The sequence below is a fragment of the Rhinopithecus bieti genome, unplaced genomic scaffold, assembly GCF_001698545.2.
Source record: "Rhinopithecus bieti isolate Rb0 unplaced genomic scaffold, ASM169854v2 scaffold_12049, whole genome shotgun sequence".
Taxonomy (NCBI): domain Eukaryota; kingdom Metazoa; phylum Chordata; class Mammalia; order Primates; family Cercopithecidae; genus Rhinopithecus; species Rhinopithecus bieti.
Window position 1 is genome coordinate 3,106,456 of NW_016807278.1, and position 13,710 is coordinate 3,120,165.

Consider the following 13,710-nt stretch of genomic DNA (forward strand, 5'->3'; position numbering starts at 1 on the left):
AAAAAAAAAAAAAAAAAAAAAAAAAAAAAGAGGTTCATTCACACACCATATACTACCTGATTTTGAAGCAACAAGAAACCAGCATACCACCTATTAAGTATTCCCGACCAAAAGACAAATAATTCAAATTGAGATCTACCTACTAACTGCAAGTTACTAGGCAAAATGGAGAGCAAGCAGTTAATCAGTCAAATCCAGAATGTAGGAGTTCTACAGGACCTGGGAAGGCAGGAAAGATTAAAGCGGGGAGATTGTTACAGAACCTTAAAAAACCAACTGCGGCCGGTGGCTAGTGCCTGTAGTCCCAGCTATTCTGGAAGGCTGAGGCAGGAGGATCCCTAGAGTCCAGGAGTTTCAGGCTGTAGTGTGCGATGATTAAACCTGTGAATAGCCACTGCACTCCAGCCTGATCACACAGTGAGACCTCATGTCTTTTTTTTTTTCAGACAGGCTCTCACGCTGTCACCTAAGCTAAAGTGCAGTGGCTCCATCCCCGCTTGGTGCAGCTTTCACCTCCTGGGCTCAAGAGATCCTCCCACCTGAGTCTCTCGGGTAGCTGGGACTAGAAGCTCCCTCTATGACTCCCCACTGATTTTTTGATTTTTTTTTTTTGCAGAGAAGGGGCTGTTTGTTGCCTAGGCTGGTCTCGAACTCCTAGACTCAAGCAATCCTGCCCCCTTGGCCTCCGAAAGTGCTGGGATTAAAGGTGTGAGCCACTGGGCCTGGCCGAAATCCTATCAAAAAAAAAAAAAAAAAAAAAAATATGAGGAGAGACTGAATCTAAACTGAGATACAGTAATACTTAACACCAAAAGGTTCCAAGTATCTTTGACAGATACTAGTTCCACGTGCGAACACCACAGAGCATTTTCTCCGGGTGTCGCTTTAAAACCGTGGTTTTCGGCCGAGCACGGTGGCTCATGCCTGTAATCCCAGCACTTTCGGAGGCCAAGGTGGGCGGATCACCTGAGGTCTGGAGTTCGAGAACAGCCTGACCAACCTGGTGAAACCCCGTCTCTAATAAAACATAATTAGCCAGGGCGTACTAGTACGCCCCTGTAATCCCAGCGACACCGGAGGCTGAGGCAGAAGAATCACTTGAACCCGGGAGGCAGAAGTTGCAGTGAGCCAAGATCGCGCCACTGCACTCCAGCCTGGGCAAAAAGAGCGAAACTCCACTTATAAAACAAACAAAAACTGGTTTTCAAGCTTTAAGGTATACAAAAAATCACTGGGAGGTGTGCTCATTAAAATATATTTCTCTGAGCGCCATCTCGATACTGTCTGGAGGTTTCGGTGTGGCCCCGAAACGAACATTTTCCTTTTTTTTTCCTTTGAGACGGAGTCTCCCTCTATAGCCCAAGGTGAAGTGCAGTGGCGCTATTTTGACTCACTGCAACCCCCGCCCACGGGTTCAAGTGATTCTCCTGCCTCAGCCTCCAGAGTAGCGGGGATTACAGGCGTGCGCTACCACACACATCTAATATTTTTGTGTTTTTAGTAGAGACGGGGTTTCACCAGGTTGGCCTCGAACTCCAGACCTCAGGTAGATCCACCCACCTTGGCCTCCCAAAGTGCTGGGTTTACAAGCGTGAGCCACCGCGCCCAGCCAAAAGGAGCATTTTCAACAAGCACTCAAGTGCTTCTAAGGTAGACTATCCGCAGCCTTAAAAACTAACTTAAAAACTTAAAACGCGTCAATGTCATTCTTCCCACCTCCCCCCTCCCACCTCTTTTCTCCAAATTGCCTCAGTAGTACTCAAATGTTGTGTCCACTTAAACTCAACCCAACCACGTCGACTTTAGATTTGTCACCTGTTGGCAAAGTTACATCACGTCACCCCACCTCCACTTTTATCTTCCGCGAGCCCTCATCCCACAACTCTTCCCCTCCCCCCAAGCCCTTCTTCCGCCTGGCGCGGCCTTCCCCACGCCGCCCGACCCACCTCTCAAGCTCCTCCCGCCCGCTACCCGCAGAATTGGCGGTACGGCCGCCTGCTCCTCACTCTCCAGCTCCCGCTCCCGGCACCCCGCCGACGAAGGCCAAGAGCCACACCTTACGGCAGCTCCATGAGTCGCTCCCCCGCCGAGCCCGGGTCGGGGGAGGGGTAGCAGTCACAGATCCGAGGGCCTCGGCAGCATTTTGAAATGGCGAGTAATGAAGCCGCAACTTCCGGCCTCCCACACGGCCTCACAGGAGGGCTTCCGGTAAGGCCTCCGGAAACCATAGATGGAGCAATGGGAGGACTACAGAGCTAGAAAGGCTGATCTGACTACCATAGAGTAGATCCTAGTCCGGGGAGAGAGAGTCGTGGGGCCCGGAAGATTGAAAGTCGTCGGATTTCAAAAGATAATATGTGAGGGACTTGGCAGGGTCTTGTGATACTTACAGGCGTGTATTAGGAGATCAGAAAACAGAGAAGGGGAAGAGCTAAGGTCATAATCACAGGCTGTCTTCAGCTCTTCGGAAAAACTACGCTTCTTCTGCCATTCCCCAGTACTCACCCTTGCTCCCCAAGGGTGGCAGGGAGGGGAAATGGAGCGATGGCGCCACTAGGGTGGCCCGGAAGCTTGAAGCCGTGGCAAATAATGGAAGGCGCCGGCCGCTGTGGCTCACACCTGTAATCCCAGCAATTTGGGAGGCCTAAGGCAGGCGAATCATCTGAGGTCAGGAGTTCGAGACCAGCCTGACCAATATGGTGAAACCCTGTTTCTACTAAAAATACGAAACTAGTGGGGTGTGGTGGCACATGCCTGTAATCCCAGCTACTCAGAAGGCTGAGACAGGAGAATCGTTTGAACCTGGGAGGCGAAGGTTGCAGTGAGCCGAGATCGCGCCATTGCACTCCAGCCTGGGCGACAAGAACAAAACTCCATCTCAAAAAAAAAAAAAAAAAAAAAGAGGGAAAGGGATGAGCATGGAAATTGGAAGCTGTCTTCAAATAACTGAATAGTATAATATTGGAAATAACGGAGCCTTATTCTTTTCTCCAAAGTACAGAACTAAAACCAATAGAAATTACAAGGCAGTATTTTAAGCTCAGAAAATCCTCTAACATTTAGGGTCATTCTGAAATAAATGAAATTAGGTATTGGGGGAAGTAATGTCATTTGAAGACAGCCTGCCTGAGAGGTTTGTGGAAAGTTCTTCTATATTAGGAAACATTAAAACTGGTTGTGTAACCCAAGAAAGCTCCATCTCAGTGTTCTTTGCACCTCTCTTTTAGCATTTGCCACGTACTTTTTGTTTTGTTTTGTTTTAGTTATTCGTGTATATACCATTCTTATCTCTCCCAATAAGCGACAGCAAACCGTGGCTCCCAATGCTAGGTACAGACCCATGCAAAAGAACATAGGGCAATAACCTTCCTTAAATTTGTACATTCCACTTTGCTCTACTTCTAGCATAACCTCCTGCATAGCTGGGAGATCCAGAGTTCCATTAAGGAGCTGAAGAGTTAACTTCTTTTTCATAGAAATCTGCAACCACTTCACTCAAAACAAAAAAAGAAAAAGAAAGGTGGGGGGTGCTTTTTTAGGTGAACCACTGTCAACTATTTCCCATGTCCTTTTGTGCAATTAGTATTTTTTAAAACTTTCAACAGGAATTTTTTTTGTAACTTTTAAATAGCATCTGGTTAGTTTGGATCCTTTCCTAATATCTCCTGGAGTCTTGGAATATGATCTGTTCATGCAATTCAGTTTGTGTAAGATCAACAAATATTTGTTGAGGCCAGGCGCAGTGGCTCACACCTGTAATCCCAACCCTTTGGGAGGCCAAGGTGGGAGGATCGTTTAAGCCCAGGAGTTCAAGACCAGCCTGGGCAAGAAAGTGAGAACCCCATCTGTACAAAAAAAAAAAAAAAAAAATTAATTAGCTGAGCATCCTACTGTGTGCCAAGCACCAATCTAGAGGATTCCAAAACAAGATCTGAAATCTGTCTAGTGGAGGAGTCCAGCTAAATAGAATGTGGTAAGTGCAATGATTGGTGAGCTGCAGTTAACCTCCCCTAGGTTAAGAGAGATGAGCCCGTTCAATTTGGGCAAAATATTGACCAACATCTTTAATTTGTCTTCATTTAAAACCTTGAGGGCCCGGCACAGTGGCTCATGCCTGTAATCCCAGCACTTTGTGAGGCCGAGGCAGGTGGATCATGTGAGGTCGGGAGTTCGAGACCAGCCTGGCCAACATGATAAAACACTGTCTCTACTAAAAATACAAAAAAGATTAGCTGGGTGCAATGGTAGGCGCTTGTAATCCCAGCTACTCAGGAGGCTGACGGAGGAGAATCGCTTGAATCGGGAGGAGGAGATTGCAGTGAGCCGAGATTGCTCCACTGCACTCTAGCCTGGATGACGGAGCCAGACTCTGTCTCAATCAATCAATAATAATAAAAAAAAAACCTTGATAAACATGTTGACTAGGCCATGGTGAAGAATAGAGTTTTTCCCATCATAGATAACACTGATTTGTGAGTAATTGTTCATCTTCTAATTAAAAAAAAAAATAGACACAGGGTCTTACTATGTTGCTCAGTCTGGTCTTGAACTCCTGGCCTCAAGTGATCCTCCCTCCACCTTGGCCTCCCAAAGTGTTAGGATTACAGGTGTAATCTCATAATCCTACAGGTGGCACTCACCAGCACGCCCAGTTAATTCTGTGTGTGTGTGTTTTGTTTTGCTTTGTTTTGTTGAGACGGAGTTCCCTTCTGTTGCCAGGCTGGAGTGCAATGGTGCGATCTCGGCTCACTATAATCTCTGCCTCCCGGGTTCAAGCAATTCTGCCTCAGCCTCCCAAGTCACTGGGATTACACACGCGCCACTACACATCAGCGTGGGTGACAGAAGACTCCGTCTCAAAAAAAGAAGAAAGAAAAGAAAAAAGAAATGAAATTGGAAATTGGCTTAAAAACTTAACTGACTCCGTGATCACCACTTCCTTCTTTAAGAACTATGCTCACAAACTGTTGATTTGATTAAAAAGACAGGAAATCTGGGTTCTAGTCTAGCTATTTCTAGAAACCAGAAAAGTTACACAGTTTTCAGGTCTTCAGTTCCCTAATCTGTAAAATAAAATGGCTGAATTCAGCCATTTCTTATGGCCCTTCTAATTTTAAAAAAATTAAAAGTTAGTATTATTGGTCTATAGCCTTTCTGAAAAAAAAATATAATAAATGACTTTATACATATCAAAAGGTATAAAGAATATGATCTCCCAGCTGGGCGCAGTGGCTCATGCCTGTAATCCCAGCACTTTGGGAGGCTGAGGCAGATGGATCACCTGGGGTCGGGAGTTCAAGACCAGCCTGCCCAACATGGCAAAACCACATCTCTACTAAAAATGCAAAATAATTAGCTGGGTGTGGTGGCGCATGCCTGTAATCCCAGCTACTTGGGAGGCTGAGGCAGGAGAATCACTTGAACCCAGGAGTCGGAGGTTGCAGTGAGCTGAAATCGTGCCATTGCACTCTACCCTGGGCAACAGAGTGAGACTCCATCTCAAAAAAAAAAAGAATATGAGAATATGATCTCCCTTTTCCCATTCCTCTTCCTAAGAACAATACACATACAAAGAAGTTCCCTGTAGTCACCTCTATGGTATCTCCTTTCTTCATCCTCTGGGAACCAACTGTCTTGAGTTTGATATTTACCCCTGCCATACATTTCTGTAGACTTTTAGAGTTTATATGTGTATATATTCCTTAAAAATGTGTTTGTGCTTTTAAAATTTTTATAAATGGCATCAAACTATATGTGGTCTACTGCAACTAATATTTTTGCTCAGCATTGTGAAGTTCAGTGCTGTTAAACCGTGTAGTTATGGTTAGTTTTGTTGTTGTTGTTCGGAGATGGAGTCTTGCTTTGTCGCCCAGGCTGGAGTGCAGTAATGTGATCTTGGCTCACTGCAGTCTCCACCTCCAGGGTTCAAGCGATTCTCCCACCTCAGCCTCCGGAGTAGATGGGATTACAGGCATGTGCCACCACGCCTGGCTAAATTTTGTATTCTTAGTAGAGACAGGGTTTCACCATGTTGGCCAGGCTGGTCTCGAACTCTTGACCTCATGATCCGCCCGCGTCAGCCTCCCAAAGTGCTGGCACGACAGGTGTGAGCCACTGCACCTGGCCCTGGTTAATTCATTTGTTTTTTTTGTTTGTTTGTTTGTTTTTTTTTTTAGACAGAATTTCACTCTTGTCACCCAGGCTGGAGGGCAGTGGCACCATCTCGGCTCACTGCAACCTCTGCCTCCCAGGTTCAAGTGATTCTCCTGCCTCAGCCTTCCGCAGTAGCTGGGATTACAGGCGCCTGCCACCACGCCCAGCTAATTTTTTTTGTATTTTTAGTTGAGACAGGGTTTCCCCATGTTGGCCAGGCTGGTCTTGAACCCCTGACCTCAGATGATCCACCCACCTCGGCCTCCCAAAGTGCTGGGATTACAGGCATGAGCCACCATACCTGACTTCATTTTTAATGTTGTAACGTTGTTGTATAGTAATATATTGAATTGTATAAATGTATAATGAATTGTTGTATAGTATTAGTTTTCTAGAGTTGCCATAACAAAATACCACTGAGTGGCTTAAACAGAAATTTATTTGCTCATAGTTCTGGAAGCTAGAAGTTGAAGATCAAGTTGTTAGCAAGTTAGGTTTCTCCTGATGCCCTCTTTCCTTGGCTTGATAAATATGTTGACTAGGCCATGGTGAAGAATAGAGTTATTCCCATCATGGTTGACACTGATTTGTGAGTAATTGCTCATCTTCTAATTAAAAAAAAAAAAAAATAGACACAGGGTCTCACTATGTTGCCCAGTCTGGTCTCGAACTCCTGGCCTTAAGTGATCCTCCCCGCTTGGCCTCCCAAAGTGTTAGGATTACAGGTGTAATCTTGTAATCCTACAGGTGGCATCCACCAGCATGCCCTAAATTAGCATGCTAATTTTGTGTGTGTGGTTGTTTTGTTTTGCTTTTTTGTTTGTTTGTTTTTTGAGACGGAGTTCCGTCTGTTGCCAGGCTGGAGTGCAGTCTGTCTTTTCACTGTGTCCTCGTGTGGTTGCCCATGCCTATATGTTGTTTGTATCCTAATCTCCTCTTCTTATGAGGACCCTAATCATATTGGGCTCACCCATGTGACCTCATTTTACCTTAATCACCTCTTTAAAGGCCCTGTCTCCAAATACATTCCCATTCTGTAGTGCTGGGGGTGGTGTTCAACATGAAGTTTGAGAGGGACACATTCAGCCCATAATAGTAATGGATGCACCACAATTTTTATTCATCTCCTTTAATAAATACTTAGGCATTATTCAATTGTTTGCCATTACAAACAATGTTGTTATCATTCTTGTGCTTATCTCCATGTGTACTCTAGAGGAAATTATGGAGTTACAGACTATATATGTTGTCCACCCTATTAGACCATGACAAAGTGCTCTCCAAAGTCATTGTAGAAAAATACACACTCCTGACAGATGTGTATAGGAACTACCTTGGCCGGGCGCGGTGGTTCACGACTGTAATCCCAGCACTTTGGGAGGCCGAGGTGGGCAGATCACAAAGTCAGGAGTTTGAGACCAGCTTGGCCAACACGGTGAAACCCCGTCTCTACTAAAAATACAAACATTAGCTGGGCATGATGGCAAGTGTCTGTAGTTCCAGCTACTTGGGAGGCTGAGGCAGGAGAATCACTTGAACCCCGGAGGTGGAGGTTGCATTGAGCCAAGATCACACCACTGCACTCTGGCCTGGCAACAAAGTGAGACTCTGTCTCAAAAAAAAAAGAGAATTATCTTGATGCATATGTTTACCAGTACTTGGCATTTTCAAATTATAAAAAATAATCTGATGTAAAATGGTTTCTCATGGTGGTTTGTTTTATAGGTCCATGATTATTAATAATGTTTAGCACTTTTTCATATTTGTCGACTTAAGGTTCCTTTTTTTTTTTTTTTGAGACTGAGTCTGGCTCTGTCGCCCAGGCTGGAGTGCAGTGGTACGATCTCGGCTCCCTGCAAACTCCGCCTCCTGGGTTCACGCCATCCTCCTGCCTCAGCCTCCCGAACAGCTGGGACCACAGGCACCTGCCACGACACAGTGCTAATTTTTTGTATTTTTAGTAGAGACAGGGTTTCACCATGTAAGCCAGGATGGTCTCGATCTCCAGACCTTGTGATCTGCCCACCTCGGCCTCCCAAAGTGCTGGGATTACAGGTGTGAGTCACTGTGCCTGGCTGACTTAAGGTTCCTATGTATGAATTGCCTAATCAGACCTTTTGCCCATTTTTCTATTGGATTGTCTTTTACTTTTTTTTTTTTTTTTTTTTTTTTTTTTTGGAGACAGAATCTTGTTCTGTCACCCAGGCTGGAGTGCAGTGGCGCGATCTCAGCTCACTGCAACCTCTGCCTCCTGGGTTCACGCCATTCTCTTGCCTCAGCCTCCTGAGTAGCTGGGACTACAGGTGCACGCCACCACGCCCGGCTAATTTTTTTTTGTATTTTTTTCAGTAGAGACGGGGTTTCACCATGTAAGCCAGGATGGTCTCGATCTCCTGACCTCGTGATCCACCTACCTCGGCCTCCCAAAGTGCTGGGATTACAGGCATGAGTCACCAAGCACGGCCTGCTTTGCTTTTTTTAAGGGTCCAAAGGGCCAGCTAGAAAGATTTGCTTTTCACACTTAGGCCATTAATGTGTTCAGAATTTATTTTTCCTCATGTTGTAACATGCAGATCCAACATACAGTGCCCTGACTGGAGCACAGTGGCTCCATCCTGGCTCACTGCAGTCTCCACCTCCTGGGCCCAAGCGATTCTTCCACCTCAGCCTCCTAAGCAGCTGGAACTATAGGCTCACGCCACCACGCCTGGCTAATTTTTTATTTTTTATTTTATTTTATTTTATTTTGTAGAGAGGGAATTTCACCATGTTGCCCAAGCTGATCCTGAACTCCTGGGCTCAAGCAATCCTCTCACCTCAGCCTCCCCAGTAGCAGGAATCACAGCCAGGCGCCACCACGCCCAGTTTATTGATTGATTATGGGGCGGGGAGGGTGGCGGCGGGAGGGGGCAGGTCTCCCTATGTTGTCTAGGCTGCTCTGGAACTCCTGGCCTCAAGCAGTCCTCCCATCTCGGCCTCCCAAAGTGCTGGGATACCACGCCCAGCCTTAAAAATAAGCTTTATACATCTTGTTCCACTTCAATCAAATATGTTAATCCTTTGTTGAAAGGTGAATGGTGTCAGAGAAGGTTGAAAGAGCAGGATCCATAGGGTCTGTTCTTGTTACATCTTTGCCATTAAATCTTTATGTGCCTCCACGAATGCTTATTACATGTCAGACACTATTGCAAACAATGTCTATTTACTGTATTATTTAAATCTCACAGTCTTCCTATTGTTCTGACACACAGAGAAGTAGCTTGCTCAAGGTTACACAATGGTAGTCAGGATTCAAACAGGGCACCTAACTTCAGAACCCAGGCTTTGTATAAGCATTTATCTTTTGTTTTTGTTTGTTTGTTGTCTTATCCTTTGTTTTTCAGTGCACATATATGCGCCCTTTTCTTGAAAATACAAAACAAGCAAAACACTTTTATTTTTTTGAGATCTCGCTCTCACACAGGCTGGAGTGCAGGGGCGCCATCTCGGCTCACTGCAAGCTCCGTCTCCTGGGTTCACGCCATTCTCCTGCCTCAGCCTCCCGAGTAGCTGGGACCACAGGCGCCCGCCACCACGCCCGGCTAATTTTTTGTATTTTTAATAGAGACGGGGGTTTCGCCGTATTAGCCAGGATGGTCTCAATCTTCTGACCTCGTGATCCGCCCACCTCGGCCTCCCAAAGTGCTGGGATTACAGGCGTGAGCCGCTGCGCCCGATGCAAAACACTACTGACTTGAAATGTTTCCTAACTTAAAAATGTTTTCTATTTTTTCCCAAATCCTAGTTTTCTGAAACATGATTATTAATGGCTGCATAATAATTAAGGCTGTACCATAATTTATGTAGCTATTTTTCTCGTTTCTGATTAAAATGCCATGATGATATCTCCTGTAGTCAGATCTTTTGGTACACCCCGATTCTTCTTTTTTTTTTTTGAGACAGATTCTCGCCCTGTCGCCCAGGCTGGAGTGCAGTGGCCTGATCTCGGCTCACTGCAACCTCCGCCTCCCAGCTTCAAGCGATTCTCGTGACTCAGCCTCCTGAGTTGCTGGGATTACAGGAGTGCGCCACCACGCCCGGCTAATTTTTTTATATTTTTTAGTAGAGATGGGGGGGGTGGTCATCATGTCGATCAGGCTGGTCTCGAACCCCCGACCTCGTGATCCACCCGCCTCGGCCTCCCAAAGTGCTGGGATTACAGGCGTGAGCCACCGCGCCCGGTCACCCCTGATTATTTCTTCAGGACAAATTCCTAAAAGTGGAATTGCTGGACCAGAGCAATCACCCCGAAAGAGATTAAGGATGGAATTAAGGTAAAGTAACATCAGCTAACAAAGACCTTCAGTGTCCCGCTCTCAAAACTCTACCGTGGTAATTCTCAACACCAGCTCCATAGCAAAGGGCAGTGCTCAAATTACTGATGGCTACGGAAGGGAAGAACCTCCAATGCCAAGATCAAAACAATCTCTCTTCAATGCCATACTCAGTTTTCCTGTCCTGTCTCTCTAGTTTAGTAGGACTTCTGCCCCCAAGGTCGCTGCTGATGAACTCCTCCAGAGTTTGCGCCCCTTAAAATTACTTGGATGCGCCGGGCGAATCACCGGAGGTCAGGAATTCGAGACCAGATTTGCCAACACGATGAAACGCCGTCTCTACTAAAAATACAAAAATTAGCTGGGCATGGTGGCAGGCGCCCGTAATCCCAGCTACTCGGGAGGCTGAGGCAGGAGAACTGCTTGCACCCGGGAGGCGGAGGTTGCACTGAGCCGAGAGATCGTGCCATTACACGCCAGCCTGGGCGGCAAAGGGAGACTCCGTCTTAAAAAAAAAAAAAAAACAAAAAACTTGGATGCTTTCAGGGGACCTACTGGATAACCTCACCATCCTTCCTTTCTCTCACTTTATACCGCATGGTGCAACCCGCTAGCTTCAGAACAGCATATTCATAGTCTCTTAGACAGATTCATTTTTTTTCTATTGTTGGATAGGTTTTAGCACTGATGCCCGTCCTATTATCAATGGTAAAATAGATCTAAGGTTATTACAGCACTTCAAAAGTGACACCTCGCCATTCTTTTAATCCTGAACGTATTTAATTACAAATCAAAAAAGCCTAGTAATCATACTTACGAGGCGCGTAAGTATCTCGCAATTCTGAACTAGCTGGTGATGCTGGTGAAAGGCGCAGAATTTGGGCTTTTTGTTTTTCCTTTTACGCACGCATCACGAACTTTCTTGGCATTAAAAGCAATCTCACAAAATAGAGATGGTGCAATCGCTCAAGGGTCCTCATTCTTATGTAAGAAAGAGCAGAAGGGTAAGTCCATCGCGGGAGCCCGGATAGCTCAGTCGGTAGAGCATCAGACTTTTAATCTGAGGGTCCAGGGTTCAAGTCCCTGTTCGGGCGTCGTGATTTCTTTTCCTTAATGGACGAATATAAATTGTGTATGTTATAGGGTACACCACCACGTTCTGAAATATGTGTATATTGTTGAATGAGTGAATCAAACTGGTGAGGCTATGCATTACCTCACATATCTTCTTTAGTGGTGAGAGCACAAGGTGCTTGCTTTTAAGTTTTTTTTCTTCCTTTCTCAATTATGAGCCATCAAAAAACAAGTATTTTTCTGGGGAAGCACCGTGCCAGACCTCGATACTCGCCAAAAAATTAAATTATTTTTCAGTCATTTTTTTCCTCTCTGAAAACATGTTTATCCAGCATATTCTGAAACCGATGAAAAACGAATTGAATTCGTTTTGAAATATAAGCGTTTTACAACCTCCACATTTCGGACCTAGTGGGATGATGCGTAGTAACGAAAACTACAAACGCCCGAACAGGGACTTGAACCCTGGACCCTCAGATTAAAAGTCTGATGCTCTACCGACTGAGCTATCCGGGCGCTCCGCCCAGAGTTGCTTTTTGTTTACTTCATATAGGTTATTATTATTATTTTTTTTTTAATTTGAGATGATGTCATTGTCGCCAGGCTGGAGTGCAGTAGCGCGATGTTGGCTCACTGCAACCTCCGCCTCCCGGGTTCAAGTGATTCTCCTGCCTCAGCCTCCCGAGTAGCTGAGACTACAGGCGCGCGCGCGCCCACGCCCAGCTAATTTTTGTATTTTTGGAAAAGACAGAGTTTCATCATGTTGGCTAGGATGGTCTAGATTTCTTGACATTGTGATCCGCCCACCTTGGCCTCCCAAAGTGCTGGGATTATAGGAGTGAGCCACCGCGCCGGCCTGCTTCCTTTTAAGCAGCTAAATTTAGGTTTTAATTAGAATTAAAGGTGTTTTTTTGTTTTTTGTTTTAGCAAGATAAAGCAAAACACATATTTTCCTATCCTTTTTTGTTCCATTCACTTAAAACATGTGTTCTTCAAGCTGTTTCATGTTTGATAAGTTACCAGTATTTACTAAACTCTCTAAAAGGAAATTAATGGTAGTAAATGACAGAAAAATGGGCAACCAAGATGAATATTCAAAATTTAGACATGGGGTTACAACCTCTCTCCTTCCCTCTTTCCGTCCTTCCTTTCTTTCTTCTTTTTTTTTCTTTCAATCTTTGCAGCTGTGCCAGGGAGCAACCTCTTTTTATTATACTTCTACCTTCTATTTATCACTTCCCCGATAAGGTCTCTTAATTTTAATTATTCTACCAAACTAGATTACAGCATCTCTCCCATTAATGAAAAATACATTTCCATTCATCAGATGATGTAGTTGTTAGATGAGCATTCCTTAGCACAAAAGAAGGAAAGACACTTTTGATTCATGCACAGAGGAGATAATACTATAAGAAAATAGACGTGATTGTGGAAAGGTCTGAATTAGGATTGTGGAAAAAGGAGTTTAGACCTTTAATTTAAATTTAGATTGAATTTTTGCCTTTCTTCCCCTTTCACGCAATTGCAGTTTTCTTTTCTTTTCTTTTCTTTTCTTTTCTTTTCTTTTCTTTCTTTTTCGAGTCAGAGTCTCACTCTGTCGCCCAGGCTGGAGTGGAGTGGCAGGATCTCAGCTTACTGCAACATCTGCCTCCCAAGTTCAAGCAATTCTCCTGCCTCAGACTCCCGAGTAGCTGGGATTATGCAGGCACGTGCCACCATGCCCTGCTAATATTTTTGAATTTTTTTTAGTAGAGATAGGGGTTTCACCATGTTGGCCAGGCTGGCCTCGAACTCCTGACCTCAGGTGATCTGCCTGCTTCTGCCTACCAAAGTGCTGGGATTACAGGTGTGAACCACTGCACCTGCCTCAAGTTGCTGTTTTCAAGACAGACTCACAAGACGAATCCTCCCAAAGCAGTGTGCACCAGTGGGAGCAACATAGACTATTAAGAATACAAATCTCCGCCGGGCGCGGTGGCTCAAGCCTGTAATCCCAGCACTTTGGGAGGCCGAGATGGGCGGATCACGAGGTCAGGAGATCGAGACCATCCTGGCTAACACGGTGAAACCCCGTCTCTACTAAAAAATACAAAAAACTAGCCGGGCAAGGTGGCGGGCGCCTGTAGTCCCAGCTACTCGGGAGGCTGAGGCAGGAGAATGGCGTAAACCC

At 45.3% G+C, this 13,710-nt stretch overlaps 1 protein-coding gene and 2 non-coding genes across 7 annotated transcripts in view; 1 reads left to right on the top strand and 2 right to left on the bottom strand.

Annotated features, from left to right (window-relative positions):
- Positions 1–2,191, bottom strand: part of MDM4 (MDM4 regulator of p53) — a 39,909-nt gene extending 37,718 nt beyond the window's left edge. For 2 of the 5 annotated variants that reach the window (XM_017881024.1, XM_017881021.1), the window contains exon 1: positions 2,057–2,191. The gene's annotated coding sequence lies outside the window, so the exon portion shown is untranslated. Of the gene's footprint in view, positions 1–1,815; positions 1,886–1,946 lie in introns of those variants that run through there. The other 3 variants (XR_001887159.1, XM_017881022.1, XM_017881023.1) reach the window with 3 other exon arrangements.
- Positions 2,192–11,487: 9,296 nt separating this feature from the next.
- Positions 11,488–11,560, top strand: TRNAK-UUU (transfer RNA lysine (anticodon UUU)). The gene has a single exon. It is a non-coding gene; the product is annotated as a tRNA-Lys (tRNA).
- Positions 11,561–11,983: 423 nt separating this feature from the next.
- TRNAK-UUU (transfer RNA lysine (anticodon UUU)) lies at positions 11,984–12,056 on the bottom strand. The gene has a single exon. It is a non-coding gene; the product is annotated as a tRNA-Lys (tRNA).
- Between the last annotated feature and the right edge of the window lie 1,654 nt (positions 12,057–13,710).